Raw genomic sequence first — 17,556 nt, 5'->3', positions numbered from 1 at the left:
TGTCAGCTGCCTGACGGACAGTTTCTAGTGAAGAGAAGGGGGTTTGTGGCAGAGTATTCATGGTCTACCGGGTGTCACTATAGCTTTTCCTTTGTGTGCTGTTGTTCATCTTATTTTATTGGGCTCTTAAATTGCAGTGACTTGAAATTTCTTTTTTCCCTCCCCCGTTTTTCAGGCTTACAGAAACTGTGGTGTTCCTGATCAGTCTGCAAACCTGTGATCTGTAGAAGGACAAATTTCTGGCACAGTCAGGCTTGGAATATCCCGCCCTGTGTTTGACCTACATCACACTTTCTCCTGGCACTTTGAATGTACATGTCATGACTGCCTGCTTGGGCAATGCTGAATTGCCTGGGTAGTTCAGAGCACCTCCTCCCCCCTAAATCGTCACATGGGTGCAGCCAGACAGGCCCATGCTTGGGTCTTAAAATGTGAGGCTCCTGTACTGATCGTACTGACTTTTTGGAGAAAGCAAATTAGAGGCAGATGTGTGAAGGTTCATGATGACTGTCATAATGTTTCTGAGCTGTTGCTCTGTGCACTCCTCTCCTAGCAAATGGCGTTGGCAGCCCATAAAGACGGAGTGGGGTGTCGTCTTCCCTTCCCAACAGGCTCAAGTCCACCCACTGCCTTAAATTCTTTGGGAACCAGCAATACTTTTTGGCCAGAGCAGTTGCTGTCCCTCACATGGATATTGAGACTCTGAAGAAACTGAAGAAGAGGCAACTAGTGAAAAACTTGAGTGAGTAGAACTATGCTTCCAATATGCCTGTAATTTGTATGGCTAGTGGCTACGTGGCAATACTAGACAATGTAATGCAGACCTTGGGCTGATGTAAATTCTGTGAGATGGAGAAGAAATGGGACTGTTAAAATGCAATAGAAACTTGCCACAGTGGTGTCACTCTGGATACACACTACATTATCCAACATGAGCATTGCAGAAGTCCCTTAGGAGTAACTGACTCCTACTCACTAAGTTGTTAGTGAGGAATTGTTTAGTTCTAGAGTCCTTGGACAAGTCATTCTTTTAAACAAGAAAAGAATAGCTTTTTTCAGTTCCTTTTGTAATCACGATGAATTATTTCTTTAATATTGTCATGGTGTCAAGGCCAAGTTACTGATATGATCAACCTTTGTAAATCACAGGTGCACTAATTGCCATTTCCATTTGGACACTAGTTGAGGAAACTGTTCAGTTTACTCAGATTGCTTGGAAATTCAATTATGTAGCAGTTGCTTTCCTCAACTACAGTATGGGATACAAAAGAGCTGTTAGGGGTGCAAGTAGCTGAGCTGTGCTAGAGCTGAAATTTACCAACTTAGCGATTTCAAATCAGCAAGCTTCCTGACAGGAGAGTGAACAGTTAATTTGTTAATTAACAATTGTTAACAGTTAATCGGGGTGTGATTGTATTATAGTGTAATGTGAGTTTAGTTAGTTTGACTTGTGCAGTTTTTGCAAGCACTTAAAACCGTTTTGGTTTATTTGAGTCCCTGGGTCTGTTGCCTTAGGCTTTTCCCACATTACCCTGTTAGCCAGGTGAGTAGTTGCATCACAGTAAACTCCTAGTGTAGATGTAGCTTACAGGTAGAGGTAAATAGCATCAGCACAGCTGCACCACTGACTAAATTCTAGTGTGGAAAAGACTTCCGCAGCAACTTTCACAGTTAAGAGAGTACCTGACCCACCTAGTCTCTCTCCTAGGTAAGAGAAGCTTTTGAGCAACACAGAGTTCTTCAGGTCTGGTCTCATTGAGTTCAAAAGCTTGTGCCTTGCATCAGCAGATCTCGGTTTTATAAGAGGAGCATACCTCTCTCGTATTCTGCGACCAACATGTTTACAATACTGTAAATCAAGCGGAGTCTGTCCTGATTAATTCCAAGGGCTCTTATTGTAATGAACAGAACCCTTATCTCTCAGCCCCAACATCAGGTTAATGCTGATCCATGTTTGGAAGGAGGAAGTTTGCCTGACTCACTCCAGAAACTGCCTTGTTTGGTTTACCTGTGTTTAAGAAACATTCCAGATCTGTTGTGATGGGACCATTACACTTGCTTCAACCTAGGTTTCTCTCCAGGTGAAACTTGCTACCTCATGTGAGATTCTCTGAGGAGTCTGTAAATACCTCAAGAGCCTTTGCCGTGAACACTTAGTGGTTCGTAGAGAAACTTGCAAACTGCTGCTTAGCAAGGTGTAAATCAAACACTGTGGTGAGAACTGTGATAGTCTATAGATTAATCTTTTTCAGAGTTAAAAATACTTTGCCTTTGTGGCTTGGAAGTCCCTGATCTTATTCCTTTTTTTTCTTGGGTCCAGGTCTGAACAAACCTGTCAAGTTCCCCCTCCCTCTTCACTCACAATGTCAACCCGGTGGCCAGGGTTGAGGCGATCAAGTCTATCATCACATTTCAGGTGGAAAAGGTAAACAAAATAAAAAGCAGAGCACCAGACTCCGGAAGCCATTTACATGGCATGGGGAATCAGGGCTATAATGGTTATTGGCTGGCTGCTTGATTATTGGCTGTCCTCAGCATTAAGGAGGCTGCCAGTGGAAAATATTCAATCAATTGCAGTTTGTGCGTTTAGGGAACACAAAGTGTTCAGCTGCTAACCTGAGGACAGAGGGATTTTAGAGTTTGTTTTAAACTACCGGTGCAAGTTTAAGGGGCCTGAACTTGAGAAAATGCTGAGTGCTCTTGATGCTCACTGAAGTCAGTGGGATTTAAGGACAAACACAGCACCTTGCCTGATTGGTTCCTTCCACTAGGGAGGATGTTCTCAAGCTTCAGTTAGCCAGGCATTAGGGTAATGCACTTGTTTCATGTAAACGGATGTTTGTAGTAGCTGAAGCTTAATACTGTGTAAATGAACATCTCAGCTCTTGAAGGCGAAACTGAGTTCCTAGTGATGGTTTCTGTATTTGCTCTAAAACTGTTTTGGTAACTTTCAGGAAAGTTAATGTAGAGGATGAGGTATCTTAAAGACTAACTAGTATTTCTGGGCCATAAGCTTTCGTTAGCAAAAACCTACTTTGTCGGATGCATGGAATGGAAAACGGGATGGAATCAAAGTTGTTTAGAAAACAACCCTAATTAAATATTTAATGTTAATGTGTGGTACCATGATAGGCTAAATCTGACTCCTAGCAAGTATTACTGCTTGACCAAATTCACAAGTCAGTGCAGGCATAAAACGGCTTTTCTGATTTATGCTCTGAAGAGAAATATTCCCCATCAAGCTTAAATGGACCCTTGATTTAAAAACAACTTCAATTTCACTAAATAGCTAGAGCTACTGACTTCTGACAGTGGAGCATGGATCCAGGATTTCCATTTCGAACATAAGTCCATACTCTGGCTCTAAGCATAACTGAGTAAATTTGGTATATAAAATGAGTCCTTTACAGAATGAAAAGCAAATTTTGGTAGCTAAATTGCTGAAAGCAGAAATCCTAATGATTTTTCTAGTATGAAGAATACAGTAAACTCTTTCATATCTGGCATTCTATCATCCAGAACTCTCAAGTAACCGGCATTTTAACCATAAATAAATTTTAGTTGTTTTCCATAAGTACTGTGTAGTGAAAGTAACTGTAAATAAATACAGCAAATAACATAAGTTTATAGTGTACAATACTACTGTTGATAAATTAAAGCACTCTGCACACTTGTTTGTTTTTCTTAATACCTAATCTTGTTTTTCTTTTGTGTTATTCATTGCTGGGTATACCTTTCTGTTACCCAAAATATTTGTAAATCCAGAAACCTCTTGCTCCCGGGACTGCCAGATATAAAAGAGTTTACTTTATAAACAGAACCAAGGAGCTCATTGTAAAACAGTCTGTGCAGCATGGATTAGTGATTTGTGGAATATTTTGGTGGGGAAGGAGCAATCTTACTTTTATTGCATGGTATTGGGGAGAGTATTGTATTGAATATTGATAAATGATTTCTCATCCCTGCTCTGCCATTGGGTGTAAAGCAGATCACTTAATCTCTGCTGCATATTGCTGATTTGCCAAACAAGAACTTTTAAAGTACTTTGGGATCTACTAAAACGTACTATGTAATCATTTGACTAGTTCCATCATCATTGATTGCACCCACTTGTTTAGCATGTGTGTTTAATTAAGGCGTATTAAAGCTAGTGGCAAACTTACATATTTTTTAGATGAACTGGAAATATTAAGGTTTGAGTTTGGTGCAACAAGCTGTCCGGATTTAAAATTCACAAATGGTGCATTAATGGACTATTCAAATATAAAGCTGTGGAAACTTTGGAATGCCCTAAAGCTTTTGTAGGCCATAGAGGAATTGTCATAACTGGTGAATCCTAAACCAGACAGGGATAACATTTCATCCCTTTAAAAAGATTCATGGGGAGATTCAATTGCAGCTTACAGAAGGATTCCAAAGATTTAAATCACTTGTAATCTAATCATGCAAATGTTTTGATGACTGAATATAAGCTATTGTATAAGGGTCTTTAAACTGTTCTTCAGTACCACTGGAGTTGAATTATACTGTCTTTCTCTTTCTGCACCAGGTTGTCTGTCTGGCTGTGGCTGTTGGACATATGGACGTGATTGAGGATGAGCTCTAGTCCAGGGGATTCTCAAACTTGATTGCACTGCGGCTCCTTTTGACAACAAAAATTGCTACACAACTTTAGGAGGGGGATCAAAGCCTGCCCTTACCCCAGTCCCACTCCCTGGGGCAGGGGATGAGAGCACAAACCAGAAGCCCACTGGCTTCTGCTTTGGCCCTGGGCAGTAGGGCTCAGGCCTTAGCAAGTCTAAGCCAGTGCTGGTGACCCCATTAAAGTGGGGACCCAACCAAGAGTCTGAGAACCATTGGCTAGTCTACAACATTCACCTGACCATCAACTTCCTGGGGTCTTGCTGAAGAATGGGCAGAATATGTGTGCTTTGTACATGAAGTGCACCCCAGAGAAACCACAGTGCTTCTCCTAAACTGGCAGTAATAAATAGGTTGAGAGCACCCAGTCACTGCGCATGTCTTTCTCTCCTCATCTGCTGTCTTCAGTGTCATTAGGGCTATTTTTCTTGGTTGCTTTGAGTCACTATCTCATTCTAACAGACTGAGACCTCTGCTGTACTTTGCTGTTAGTCACCTCCTGCTTCTGAGTGCGTAAAACGTACTTTGGAGCTGCTTCTGATTTGGGATTTGTAGCAGTGGTTCTCAATTAGGGATACATAGAGGTGTTCTGGGGTACGTCCGCTCATCTAGAGATTTGCTTTGTTTTAAAACAGGCTACATCAAATGCACTAGAGAAGTCTGTACAAACTAACATTTTGTACAGTGGCTTGTTTATAGCCTTCCAGACAGACATTTAAATGCAATATTTATATGTTAATAGATGTATTTTGTGTAATAAAATACAAATCAGTAATTTTTCTGTAAAAGTTTGATACTTTTTTGTTTTTTATATCTAATTTTGTAAGCAGGAAGTTTTAAAGTGAGGTGAAACTTGGGATGCACCAGACAAATCAGATCCCTGAAAGGTGTACAGTAATCTGGAACAGTAGAGAGCCACTGTTTTAGAGCAGCCATTGTGTGAGCACCTTAAAGTTAAATGAGCAACAGGAAGCTTCTCAAAGATGAAGCTCAAAGCCAGAGGAGCTGAGCAGGTACCATCCTGAAGGTCCCCATTAGCTAGTCAGGAGCCTTCAACATGGAAAGATTTCTTTTAGTGAAATGTGATGAGGTCTTACAGAATTTTACAAACCCTGCAGCTCCCACCCATAATCAACTTGAAAATGTCACCATGGGAGTTTGTTTAAATAGATAAAAAAGATACACATTCCAGATACTAGAAGTATTTTATAACTCAGCAAAGCCCATGGATAATCTCTCAACTTCCCTTTACCTTGAGTTCTGGGAGGTTCTGTCTGAATTTTGTTGTTAATGCATGTGACAAGAACTCAGAGGGAAAAACATTTTTCTTTGGTTGGTTTATTTCTTTATTTTTTTGGGTCTAATTCACAGTAAGATTGTGAATTCCTAAAAGACAAGGACTGTAACACTTCAAACTTGTGGAGTTGGTGAAACTACTAATCTCTTGGAAAAAGACACAGATTTGACTGTCTCCTTATGTATATTTCCATTAGCAGGTTATGTTCCTTCCCAATGGAAACTTAACAGGAGTGGCAAACCTGTCAGTGTGCCTGTGTGAAGTGTGCAGGTAACTCATTGGTTTATAGAAGAAAACTGGTTGTAAAGCTATTTTACTACTTCTCTTTATAAAAGACTAAAGAAATAAGGCTTAAATAAGTAGACTCAATAGTGACTAGTATTGGAGTTTCAAGCAGAAGATCTCTTCCATGGTGTCGTTGTTTTTAATGGTATTTTGGTTACTGTGGATCACTGGATATATTTGACTTGAAATTGCACTTCCAGTTACTCTTGCCTAACACCTGCTTTGCTTTAAAGAAAAAGCAGGCTACAACATGTTTCTGGATGATTCAAAATGATATTACCTTTTTCAGAGCTCAGTACGTTAGAGAGGTAACAGGTAGCCCTACATTGTGTATCCATAGAACAGGGACAACAGGACTAGTCAAAGATTCCCCTCAGCTGATCCTGCCAATATGTTTAAACTTTGGAGTGGAGATCACATGCAAGGTGGGAAAAAGTCAGTCATTCACTTCCAGCAGTGGGGCTAATTAATGAAAACTTTTAGTGGCCTTTATAAAGGCCCCTGTTTTACTTAAAACCAAGCACAATTCCATAGGCAACTGAGCAGCTGTTGGCACTGGAAAAACTGATCCCTACCAATCTCTAGTTTGGGACAGTGCAGCTAGAAACCCACAGGTGAAATCTTCATGTCCTTACCAAGTCCCTGAGCCATCATCCCTTCTTCTGGGATCTGTCCTTTGCTTTCTCGGTTCAGCAGGTCACGAAAAAAATCTTCACCTTTAGTTCCAGAATGTATTGAGGCATCATCAAGGAAGCAAACTTCCTTATTTGCTTTGTGGGTTTCAGCGGGAGACAGGGCTTGCTGGCACGTCTGCAAAAACCGCATTAAGCTTTCCAATTGGTATGGTGATGTTCCAAGAGCGTCTCTGACTTTACAAGGGCTACTGAGAGCAGCAGAGTGCAGCTCCAGGGTTGAGTGAGAAGAGGTGCTGAAAGGACAGACATCAGATCCTGCTTCCCAAGGTTTACTCCATGGAGTAAACTCTCCCGGAGACCCAACAGCATGGGTGTATGTTACAGAGTTCTCTGTCAATAAAACTAGGGAGCGTCAACACTGCAAATGTGTTCTGTCGAGAATCTGTCAACAGAATGCAGCAGTTTTCTTGGCAGAGTTAGGTCTTGACCGTACAAGCCATAACGCCTCTGTCGACAAAAAATAGTGTAGACACGCTGGGGGGGGGTTGGTGTTACTCTGTCGACAGAGGGTTGGGCTGTCTGGTCACTCTGACAGAGGGAGCCTGTATTATCGTGGACGTGCTCTGTAGACAGAGGTTCCGTTGGGAAATATCTGTCGACAGTGACTTCTGTTGACAGAACTCGGTAGCGTAGACACAGCTCAAGAGTTCAGCTGCAACTCCAGAAATCCTGTGAGTGGCTTAAGTAAGCGGCTAGTGACCTGAGCTGAGCACTAACATTCTAGGAGCTTTCCTTGCTCAAAGAAAACATAGCAAGAAGGTTCAGGGTTACCTTAACTCAATTAACTTGTGTTCCACAGCTTATTGTTTCTGTAGTGCATTTTAATAGACTAGAAAAAGGACATAGGACTACAGCTGTCACTGTGGGCTGAGATCCTGTCTTCTCACCAAAGGGTTAAAGGAATTAGCTTTGTTTTGGTGAACAAATTTCATCTGGGATGTTTATGTTCTGCCTACATCAGTCCCCCCCCCCCCCCCATTTTAATTGTAGACAATATTACGTGCGTCTGCCGCCAACTGTTAAAACAGGTGCCCTGTTCCACCCTGGAGGTGGCTGCTTTTCAGGAGCAAGTACCGACTGGGGTATGCTCACAAAGCGATGGCTGCGTTACAGGGGTTGTGTTAGAATTTGTGTGGCGTCTGAAGGCCTCGTGTAAAGTCACGTGGCACTTGGGTGTCTCAGCGAAGTTTGAGTTCAGATTTTGTTCAGGCCTGAAATTCCAAGCAAGAGCAAAGCGAACAAGTGGGTTTCTTATGGCTCTGTGACAGTGGCCTTCGTAGTCCTAAAATTCTCTTACCCTCGCTGCTTGTTTCATGAGTGCTGTTGCTAAGGGTTGTAATGACTAAATAGGTACTTGCCAGCTGGGGCCACGATAAAGTGAATTGTCTTGTTGCTTGCTTGTTGCTGAGCCATGCCCTCTGCACAGACCTAACCAAGCATGCCTGCAGCATCAGCAGCTCCTGTCATCTGAGTAGCTGGCTTTGCAAGCAAAGGACTGGATAATCCCCCATCATCGCAGTTGTTCCTGTTTGAAAGCAGGTTAAGGAAGCTTTGGAGGGAGCCTGGAGGATGTGACTGTAGTAGGCTACATCAGTTAAGGGGGTGGTAAATCTTGCTGCAAAGCATCAGGCGTGTAAGCCCAGAATCCAGAGACAGCGGCTGCTGCCTGCATCTGAGGGAGCCTGTGGAAGTCTTCTATCAGGTTATTGCTTTGGCTCAGTTAATACTTAGCTGGAATGTGTCTTTGCATGGGGTGCTTTGATGCTTTCTTTTGGTACAGGTTCTTTTATGATGTCTAGCTTTGCAGGGAGATCTTTACCATGCCAAAGGCACTGAGAAAGCAGAGTACAGTTGGCTTGGTTTATAAGGTATCAGCCAGCCAGCAGGGCTGGTACTGGTCGAGCAGGAACATCTGTTGTTAATTTCAATGCTGGGCTTTTTCAGTGCTAGGTAGCTCGAGCAAATGTTCCCTTTATGCACCTTCCACTAGTTCCTAGATTCTAAGCACTTGGGGCAGCAGGTTTTGTGTGTGTGTGTGTGCGTGTGTCAGGTGCAACTTCTAGGTGCAAAAAAAATAACACTTGGCCCTTCCAGTAGGACAGGGACAGCTGCTCAGCTCATTTACTGAACATGGTAGTTCATGATACTGCTTCAGCTTTGCTTTAATAGGCACACAAGTAGAAAAGCAGCTGATGGGCATTAAATGGGCCACCCTAGTCCAGCTTCCTGCTCACGGCTCTTATGCAAACAGGTTGAGTAAGGCTTGACCCAACAAGCTTAATAGCAAAGGTGCTCTCTCTGGGGGATAGTGTGCATGGAAGTGAAAACTGAAACCTCTCCCTTGCATCCCAGGGCGTGTTTGGTCTCTCTTGCGCTCTAGTGTAAGGGAGTTTCTGTATCCCTGTGATCACAGGGATGTGCCGGGTGGGGAGGCAGTTTCTTGTGCCAAGTTCCTTTGCTGCTCTGAGCCCTGTGGAAGTAATATCTGGAGAGAAAGGGGTGTGTTTGGGGGCGGGGGTTGGAAAGAAAGTAGTCAATGTTCAGCTGAGAGAGAGACCTAGTGAAGTAGTTCAGAGCTTATCCTATCTTGTGTTTGTGGCAGCGTTCTATGCAAATACATGACCGGGCCATGGTGGTTGCTGGTGGCAATGAGTTTCACAGATTAACAGCACTGTACATTGAAGAAAAAGCAACAGCCTATAGAAAGGTGCCCAATTTACTTTCCTGAACTCATTCATTATTATGTTTTTTTGTCATGTCCCCTCTTTCCTGTCTGAAGGATCAGGCACTTCCAGCTCTCCATGGTGGTAGCTTTGGTTGCTATTACCCTTAGCTAAGCTCCTGTTTCTTTCAGATCCTTTAAGGTTATCTATTTACTTCTAGCTTTTCCTCCCCATTGGACCATGAAAACAAGCCTGACTCATTTTCATGCCTGGTTTTGGTTGCAACTCCTAACAATATTCTCTTAAGTTCTTTATGTAAATAAAAATTTCAGTTATACAAGACAACTTTTTTTGTGCTAACTCTAACCTTTGTTTCTTAAGAGTTAGAGTTAGAAAAGACAAAGTTCTGCAGCTAGGGGACTGGACTCAATGGTTCTGTTCAGTGTTTCCTCTAATTTTTTCCATGCAGGGTAGACTAAATTTTATGTGCACCACCAGTTGAAATGCATTTTTCTAGCTGCAGGTGCTCTGCTAATCGGCTGGGTGGCATGTGACTGTCTCCTAGGTGGCTGCTCAAGAGCTCAGCTTACAGGAGACCAAGTGCTGATCTTGGCTTTTGAGTTGGCTTCTCTCTGCTGCCCTTAATTCTGGAGCCTGTTTCTTCCCAACGTGCCTGTGAAGGAAGGCTGGGCTATTTCCATTGTACACTGTTGGAGCTGAGGCCTTCAGACTAAATGACTTGCCTGAACTAATGTCTACCACCTCCTAGGCCATTTTTCCTCTAGCCCGCTGGTCTAACAATGCACCTCTGTCCTGACAGACCCCTTCTGCCATTTGCAGTGACGTTCCTCCATCCCACACTAAGATGAAGTCGTGTCAGATGGCTCCTGCTTGCCCTCCTGCTTCTCCAAAAGCTTGGCAGTGACCAAGGAGAGCTGCACTGAGGCTGAGTTTTGGAAGGACTTGTGCTGTGTGTCTGACTTGCTCTTTCTTCCGTGGGGCTGTATTGCTCTCTGACCTGCACAGTGGATTAGTGCAGAGGCCGTGTGAACGTCGGGTGCTAAAATTAAAAGAAATGATAGGAAATGGGAGGGGGTGGAGGAGAAATCTTTCAGTAAAGACCTTAGAGCATGAAAAGAAGGGGGTGGAATTTGACAATTATGGCTTGTAAAAGTGTCCAGGCAGGATCTCACTCCACCCACAGGAATTATGCATTGCTCTACTCGGCTCCCCAGCGTCTTAAAGAAGTTAACTAAGTTCTAATTGGGATGAATCGTTATTGGTCTCGCTGGCGGAAGGCTTTATTGCTAATTATTTGCATTACTGGATGGTGGGAGGGGGAAGCAATGGTCGGTGTCCCTGGCACCGAGTGCCATGCAGGCAGTCCAATCTTGCCAGGGATGCCAGGCATATTGAAGGCTGTGATCTTGCAGAGAAGTCAATGGAGCTCTTCTCCGGGCGTAGGACTAGAGCCTGAAGAATGTTTCTGGGGTTATGTCCAGTAAGAGAGCTCAGTGTGTAGTAGCAGTTCTGCTCTTTTTGGAGGGGATGTACGGAGCTGAAGCAGATTCTACCTCACCCCCAGCCAGGGCTGTCTCAAGGGGCGTGGGGGGGGTTGGAGTAACTGCCCCCGGGCAACCGCATGCAGCAGGCCCTGCTCCCTCCTCCCCCCTGCTCCAGCTCCACCCTGCCCCTTACCCCCTCCCCAGCCACTGAGCCTGAGATTACTTGATGGAGGTGCAGGTCAGTGCTGGCAGCAGGAGCTCACCTCCCCATACCCCCCTACTCCTGTGCTCACCACATGGCTCGCAGGAGCTGCAGTCGGCACTGCCCCCACCCTTGTCATGCCCTCCTGGCCCACTGGGGCCTATTTCTCTGCAGGTGGCAGGGAGCAGAGCTGCTGTGGAGAAGTGCTCAGCACGCTGGCAGGGTGCCATTCGGGCCTGCTACGGTGAATGGGGGGGTTGAGGGGGTATGACCCCCCTGCTGCTGCCTACCACCACAGCCGTGCCCTGCCCCAGGTAATCCTCCCTCTCCCCATCCATAGGATCCCTGGGGCAGCTGCCGGTGGGGCCCCCAAAAGTGTAGGGTCTGGGGTGGCTGCCCCACTTTGTCCTAGACGGGATGGTTCTGCCTGACCCTTCGGTGTTTCGAAACATTAAACCAGCTCTGAACGTTGAGGTTGTCTTGGAAGCCTGATCCGAATTTTTCCCCTCGAGCCAATCGGAGGGGTTCGCCGGCAGGCAGCTTCTGGGGCACGGAACTGAGTAGGTAGAAGATACAAGCCCAGGGAATAGGCAGTAGACGCTGGAGGAGTATCTAAGCAGGAGCCCAGCTCCCTCTACCTTGGCTGCCTCTCCACTGCCAAGTGGGCAGGTCGAGGCATGGGCACAACTCGGCCGACTTTCTGCTGTGGCTCCGTTCATGCCAGCGCATGCGTGCAAGGGTTCTTTGTGTGGCTGTCTGGCAATAATCCCTCCCGCGTACAGTGCTGTTCGCAGGACAGGGATGGATGGTCTAGGTCTGGCCAAAACTCGAGGCCTTGCTGCTCAGCAAAAGGGGGAGGACGTGCCAAGTGCAGACTGCAGTGGAGTACTGGGGATAATGAAGGCGAAAACCTTTGGACCTTGCTCATTCCTGTTGATCATCGAGGAAATCAAAGGGGCTGCTGAGCAGGGAACCTAGACAATGGCCCGGTTGCTCCAGTGCATCTAGGGAGCCAGTGCCCACTGCCCAGAGGAGCTCTGCTTGGAGGTGGGATGCAACTGGAGAACAGAGGCACCTGCTGTCCAGCCTCCCCTTCCTGTGGTGCAGGATGGACAGCTCTGTCTGGCCAGGAGGTCCCATGGATTTGTGAGGTGTGTGCTAGGTCAGGAGCTGCAGCCAGAACCTCAGTGTGTTTCCAGAGGAGCTGGAAGTGGGGGCTCATATCTCCTCTGGGCATGGAGCTGGCCAGGCTTCTTTCTGGCCCCGGGGGGTAGCTGCTACTCTTTGTCCACTGAAGGCATCGCCCGACTGTAGCGTTAATCTCCTGAAGGGAGCAAGCTGCTTTGTGGGCTGCAAGGGGGTTTTAACCAGAGGGGCAGGCACATTATGCTGCTGGCAAGCGTGGAGGTTACAGGGAGGGCAAGTGCAGTGCTGGGGGCAGTGACATTGGGGGTCTCTCGCCGCAGGGGAGGGGAAAATGAGGTGTGTGTGGGGTGTCCAAGGCCTGCTGTATTGCTTTGCTGGGGACAGCTGGGCTTACTGTCTAATGGGGACGGTGGTGCTGCAATGCTGGGGAGTGGTACGGGGTTACTATGGAGACAGCTGCTGTGTAAACGTCTTGACTTGTGCTAATGAAACACCTGGGAGACAAACGTCAGGTTTGCCGGAGACGATGGTGGGTTTCCCCCACCGGCGCGGGGCTGGCTCTGTACCACGTCTTCCCTCGACTGGGCAGCAGCGCCTGCCTTCCCATGTGCTGCACTTCACCCAGGCCCCCCTTCCACACGCTGCAGGCAAACTGCTCTGTCCTGAAGGAGCTTGAGCTCCGCTGGCAGGAGCCGAAAGCATCGCCAGTGCACGGTGTTTACAAGGCGGCCACAGGGCTTATAAACAAGGGGCTTCTCCAGCGGCTGGGAGCAGCCCCGGCACATTCCAGGGAGAGCTGCTTCCTGCAGCGGCCTGGCCTGCCAGGGAGACGTTCTCTCTCTTTGCCCGAGCAGAAAGAGCATTTCCAGAAATGCCTAGTCCTTGACCTCGTCGGAGCACGCTCCAAGCATGAAGGACTCTTCGTGGCCCCTGGGAGGTAGGTCTTGCTATCCAGACGGGGGGGAGCCAAGTATAGAGATGAAGGGATTTGCTCAAGGGCACAGAGGGAATCGCTGGCAGAGCCGCTGGACTGTCTTTGTCGGTAGCAAGCAGACCTGTAATGGTAAGAGCAGTTAGATGCCAGGTGTAAGGAGTTGTCAGCTGAGCTGTGAAACGAGGGGCCGCTTGGCTGGCAGAAGGAAACAGGAGCCTTTTGGCGCAGGGCAGGAGATGGAGGGACAAGGGTCTAGCCTGGGTGGTGGAGGGGAGTGAGCTGGGCTCACATGGCTCATACGCAGTAAGCAAGACCTGGGGCCGGGGCGTGACGATGTGGCACTTTGGATGCCTGAGACTGAGCGTCTGATTCCTTGTGGCAGAAGCAAAGGGCTTGCAGCGGACCTGGGTTCAGTCCCTGTCTCTGCCACTGACCCAGTGGAAGTGACTCACCTGAGAGCATGTCCTGCGTGCCTCAGTTTCCCCAGATGTCAGCTGGATCAGTAGGAGGAGGAGTATTGTTAAGCTCCTTTCGTTATTCTCCCGAGTGCTTGGAGACTGGGGCATGAAAGGAGCAAGAGAGCTGTTAGCTGTCCCGGCGTGTTGCCCGCCCCTTGGGTTTGTGGGCTTGGCCAGGGAGGGGGCAGCGTGGTGTCTAGTTTGTGTACGTAACTGAGACGAGCCAGGCTGTGGGAAGGGAGCCGCCATAAACAGATGCTCCGACAGCGGAAGAATGTCCCACTGGGCCCAGCGCTGTGGCAGCAGGGAGCTTTCTACACCCTTGGCTGCCTGTTTCTCCAAAGCTGCGTCCTAGGGGAGGTTGTTCTTCTCTGGGCCAAAGACCTGCTTGGAGGTAGGTGAGAAAGGGGAAGCTGGGAGCAGGGGTCCGTGTGGGGTGTACGTCTGCCTTGTGGCTACAGGTTTCCAGGGCATCCCTGACAGGGCAGATCACAGGGGACACCCCAAAATTCAGGTCTTGCTGGGCCTGGACCCCATTAGAGTCCCAGACCTGTCTCAGACTGCCTGTCCTAGGGGGTTTATCTATTAGGTAGGAGGAACAGGTCACTGTGCCTAGGCAGGGGGCAATGGGGCAGGGGGTGGGGATCTGGCATGCAGCTGGCCTGTAGCCCTGGAGCACTCTGCCCTCAGTGTGTCACCACTCTGTCCCGGGTACAGGAGAGCCGGCAGCAGGGTTGAAGGGATCGGGGATGGCCTGAGAAGAGAACCTGACAGGCCACTTCAGGGAACAGGCAGCTCTGGGCAGGGGCAAGGGGTACCCAGGAAGATATTTGGTAAGGTCATAGTGCTACTAGATATCTGAAGGGAAGAGAGGTTTAGGTTTTGCAGATGCGTTATCCTCTGCCTCAGTTTTCTCATCTGTAAAATGGGACAGTGATGTTGCTCTCTTTCACAAAGCACTTCAAGATGAAACATTAGATAGGAGATGGGTATTTATTTGCTTGTAAGCTCTCTGGGGCAGGACCGTCTCTCTGGTCTGTGTCCGTACAGCACCTAGCACAGAGAATCCTGAGTGGATATGTGATGCCACAATTCAAATAAGAATAGGCCATTTTCACATTTCTGATCATTGAACTCTACCATACCAGCTTTGCTCATTCGTTGTACTGTACCATATAGTTTGGCTTTTCTCAGACTCTGTTACTCATCTAGAAATCACCTGCTGTCTGGCCTTTTCTGCCTTCTGGACATTCTGCAAAATTCCTCACTGTTACTCATGCCAGCTCTGCTCCTGTCAAGTATGTCAGGCTGTCTGGTGCAGGCTGCTGGCTTTTACAATCTGTGTTGATTAGGGTTCCTCTGAGAGAGGCTGGGCCCGGGGATCTGATTTCTCCCCCTTTGTCCCAGATAGCTAGCTATCTTCTGACTTCATAGGGAACTGGACTGAGATGCAGTAGTACTTCACACACTGGTGGCTGGTGTGTGATAGGAATCACAGCATTGCTAACATTATGGAAATGAGCTGCTTTACATCCCTAGAGGTTTTTAAGTCCAACCATGACAAAGTCCTGGCTAGGATGATTTAGTTGGGGTTGATCCTGCTTTAGGCAGGGGGCTGGATTAGATGACCTCTTGAGGTCCCTTCCAGCCCTGGGACTCTGTGATTCTAAATCCTGCCATCTAGAATAGCTCCTCCCATCCCATCAACTTACCATCTTGTTCCAAAACCTGAAAACTTCTCCTTCCTCACCTTGCTCATGTCTCAATCTTGCTCTGAGTTTCACACACATCTGTAACCATCAGTTGAATTGCTCTAGTCCGGCACTCTCAGGACCTGAGAGGTGGCGAACCAGGGTAGGTTAATATAGTCTAGCAGCGTTGCCAGCACTTCCACGGCTTACGGGGCTCTTAGGAGACATTTGGGGTAAATTGCAGCTAAATAACAGCACAGAACACTGAGAGCCAGGATTGGTGGTTATCAACAAACTTCCTGGGATGGTGAGAAACTTGGCTACACCCATGATAAGTGGACATCCAGCTAACTAAAATCGTATTGGGCCATGGATGTTGCTACCCCTGAGAGTTTCGGACTAGAAAGGTTCAACTTGTACGAACAGTCTTGAGGGCATATGGCTTGTATGCAAGTCCCTACAGGATACCATGACACTGTTTTGCACTGATTTAGATGGCTGTGGCTTTATTTAATTTTTCACACTTAAGGCCAAAATAAAACAGATTTCCGGAATTACCCCCCAGGCTGTCCCTTACAAAGAGGTGTGGCAGAATTTCATTTTTATATAATTGTGAGGGATAATGTCTGATTTTTAAAGCATTTTTTCTGATTTTTTTCCCTTTAAACTTTTGCTGTTGTGAGACACGATGGGATGTGTGGATGAGGCAATAATTATTTAATGACAGTAGATGCTGCAGTTCAATCAGTGAAAACTCGTTCTAAGGGTTGTAATGCTATTCGCATCCCACGTGAAAATATACACGTTTGACATCCTTAAATCAAACTACATTCTCAAACAGCATTTTTCTTCCTTTCCTGTCTGTAAATTTTGATTTTTTTTTTTTTTCTTTCAGTGGAAACAATTTTGTGGTTGGTTTGTGTATGTTCAGTGAAACTCGTGCTTACTGACAACTACCAATGGGGGAAAAAAAATCTAATCCTTCCAATCCTGAATTTAAAATATACCCCAGACATTTGACTGACTTATTCTCCCAGTGACAGCATGCTCAGCAATACACAATACACAGATCACATCTTTCCAGAGCATAAAAAATCATACACACAATCCTCTCTGGCACACACGCTTCAGCTCCACCTTCTCTGTATCTAGTTTCAGGACTGGAGCCCCAAGTGCTGTTTGATATTAGTTGAACGACTTGTCTGTATAAAGTTTAAACAGAGGCCCTACTGGAGACCAACAATGATATCTGGCATGTCTCAAGTATTGTTCATCTGGAAAGGAAAGTATCTTTCAAAGAGCAGTGTCATTATCCCCATTTTACATATGGGGAAACTGAGGCACAGAGGTTTAATAACAAGGGTCTGAAATGTAAGTCGTAGCTTCCTTTCGTAGCTCCCACAGTTCTTTCTAAAGATGATCAAGTGCCTCATCTAGACAGCCATGACCCTATAATGAAAGCAATAACCTAGTTACAAAGGAAATGATACCAACTGTAATCTGATAAATAGGGAATTTGTATCTTAAATGGCCCTGGATGGCCTCCTGCCTCTGTGCTTCCTTTAATCCTCTCTGACATTGAAATGGCAGAGTCTTTCATGCGCCTCTTATCAGTAACCCAGACTTATGCAACAGCTGTCCATCTCTGCTGCATTGCATGCATGATATAAACCTAAGCACTGAATTAAATTAACCCAAAGCTCCCAGGTGTTCTTGCAACAATGCGCTATGGTGGGAGCGAAGTGCCGCAGTGGTTTCCTGTGGGATTTCAGTCATGTTCAAACACGAATGGCTCTGCACAGCTGTGGGACCATTGAGTGTTGTCCAAAGGTACATAGCAGTGGTGGGCAACCTGCAGCTCAGGGCCCCTTGGCTGCCCACCTCCCCCCACTGCATTTCTCCTGCACTGGGGCACCAGAGCCTTTCACTTTTTTGCTCTTCCCTAAGAAGATGGAAGGGAGGGGGAGCAGTAGGTAAGTGTGGGGTTTCGGTGCCCCAGCACATGAGGGGAGAAGACGCTACAGGGTCTCAGGTGGAAC

General features: G+C 46.6%; 1 protein-coding gene across 4 annotated transcripts in view; it reads left to right on the top strand.

Annotated features, from left to right (window-relative positions):
- LOC142001809 (uncharacterized) overlaps positions 1–17,556 on the top strand; it is a 41,806-nt gene that overhangs the window by 394 nt on the left and 23,856 nt on the right. The window contains exons 2-5 of one of the 4 annotated variants that reach the window (XR_012642572.1): positions 176–742; positions 2,321–2,425; positions 4,550–6,208; positions 10,402–10,590. The gene's annotated coding sequence lies outside the window, so the exon portion shown is untranslated. Of the gene's footprint in view, positions 1–175; positions 743–2,081; positions 2,215–2,320; positions 2,426–4,549; positions 6,209–10,401; positions 10,591–13,309; positions 13,372–14,137; positions 14,221–17,556 lie in introns of those variants that run through there. The other 3 variants (XM_074977389.1, XM_074977391.1, XM_074977390.1) reach the window with 3 other exon arrangements.

This window comes from Carettochelys insculpta, chromosome 26 (genome assembly GCF_033958435.1).
Source record: "Carettochelys insculpta isolate YL-2023 chromosome 26, ASM3395843v1, whole genome shotgun sequence".
Classification (NCBI taxonomy): Eukaryota; Metazoa; Chordata; order Testudines; family Carettochelyidae; genus Carettochelys; species Carettochelys insculpta.
The sequence above is the reverse complement of the archived record's forward strand: the minus strand, read 5'-3'. Positions and strand labels throughout refer to the sequence as shown.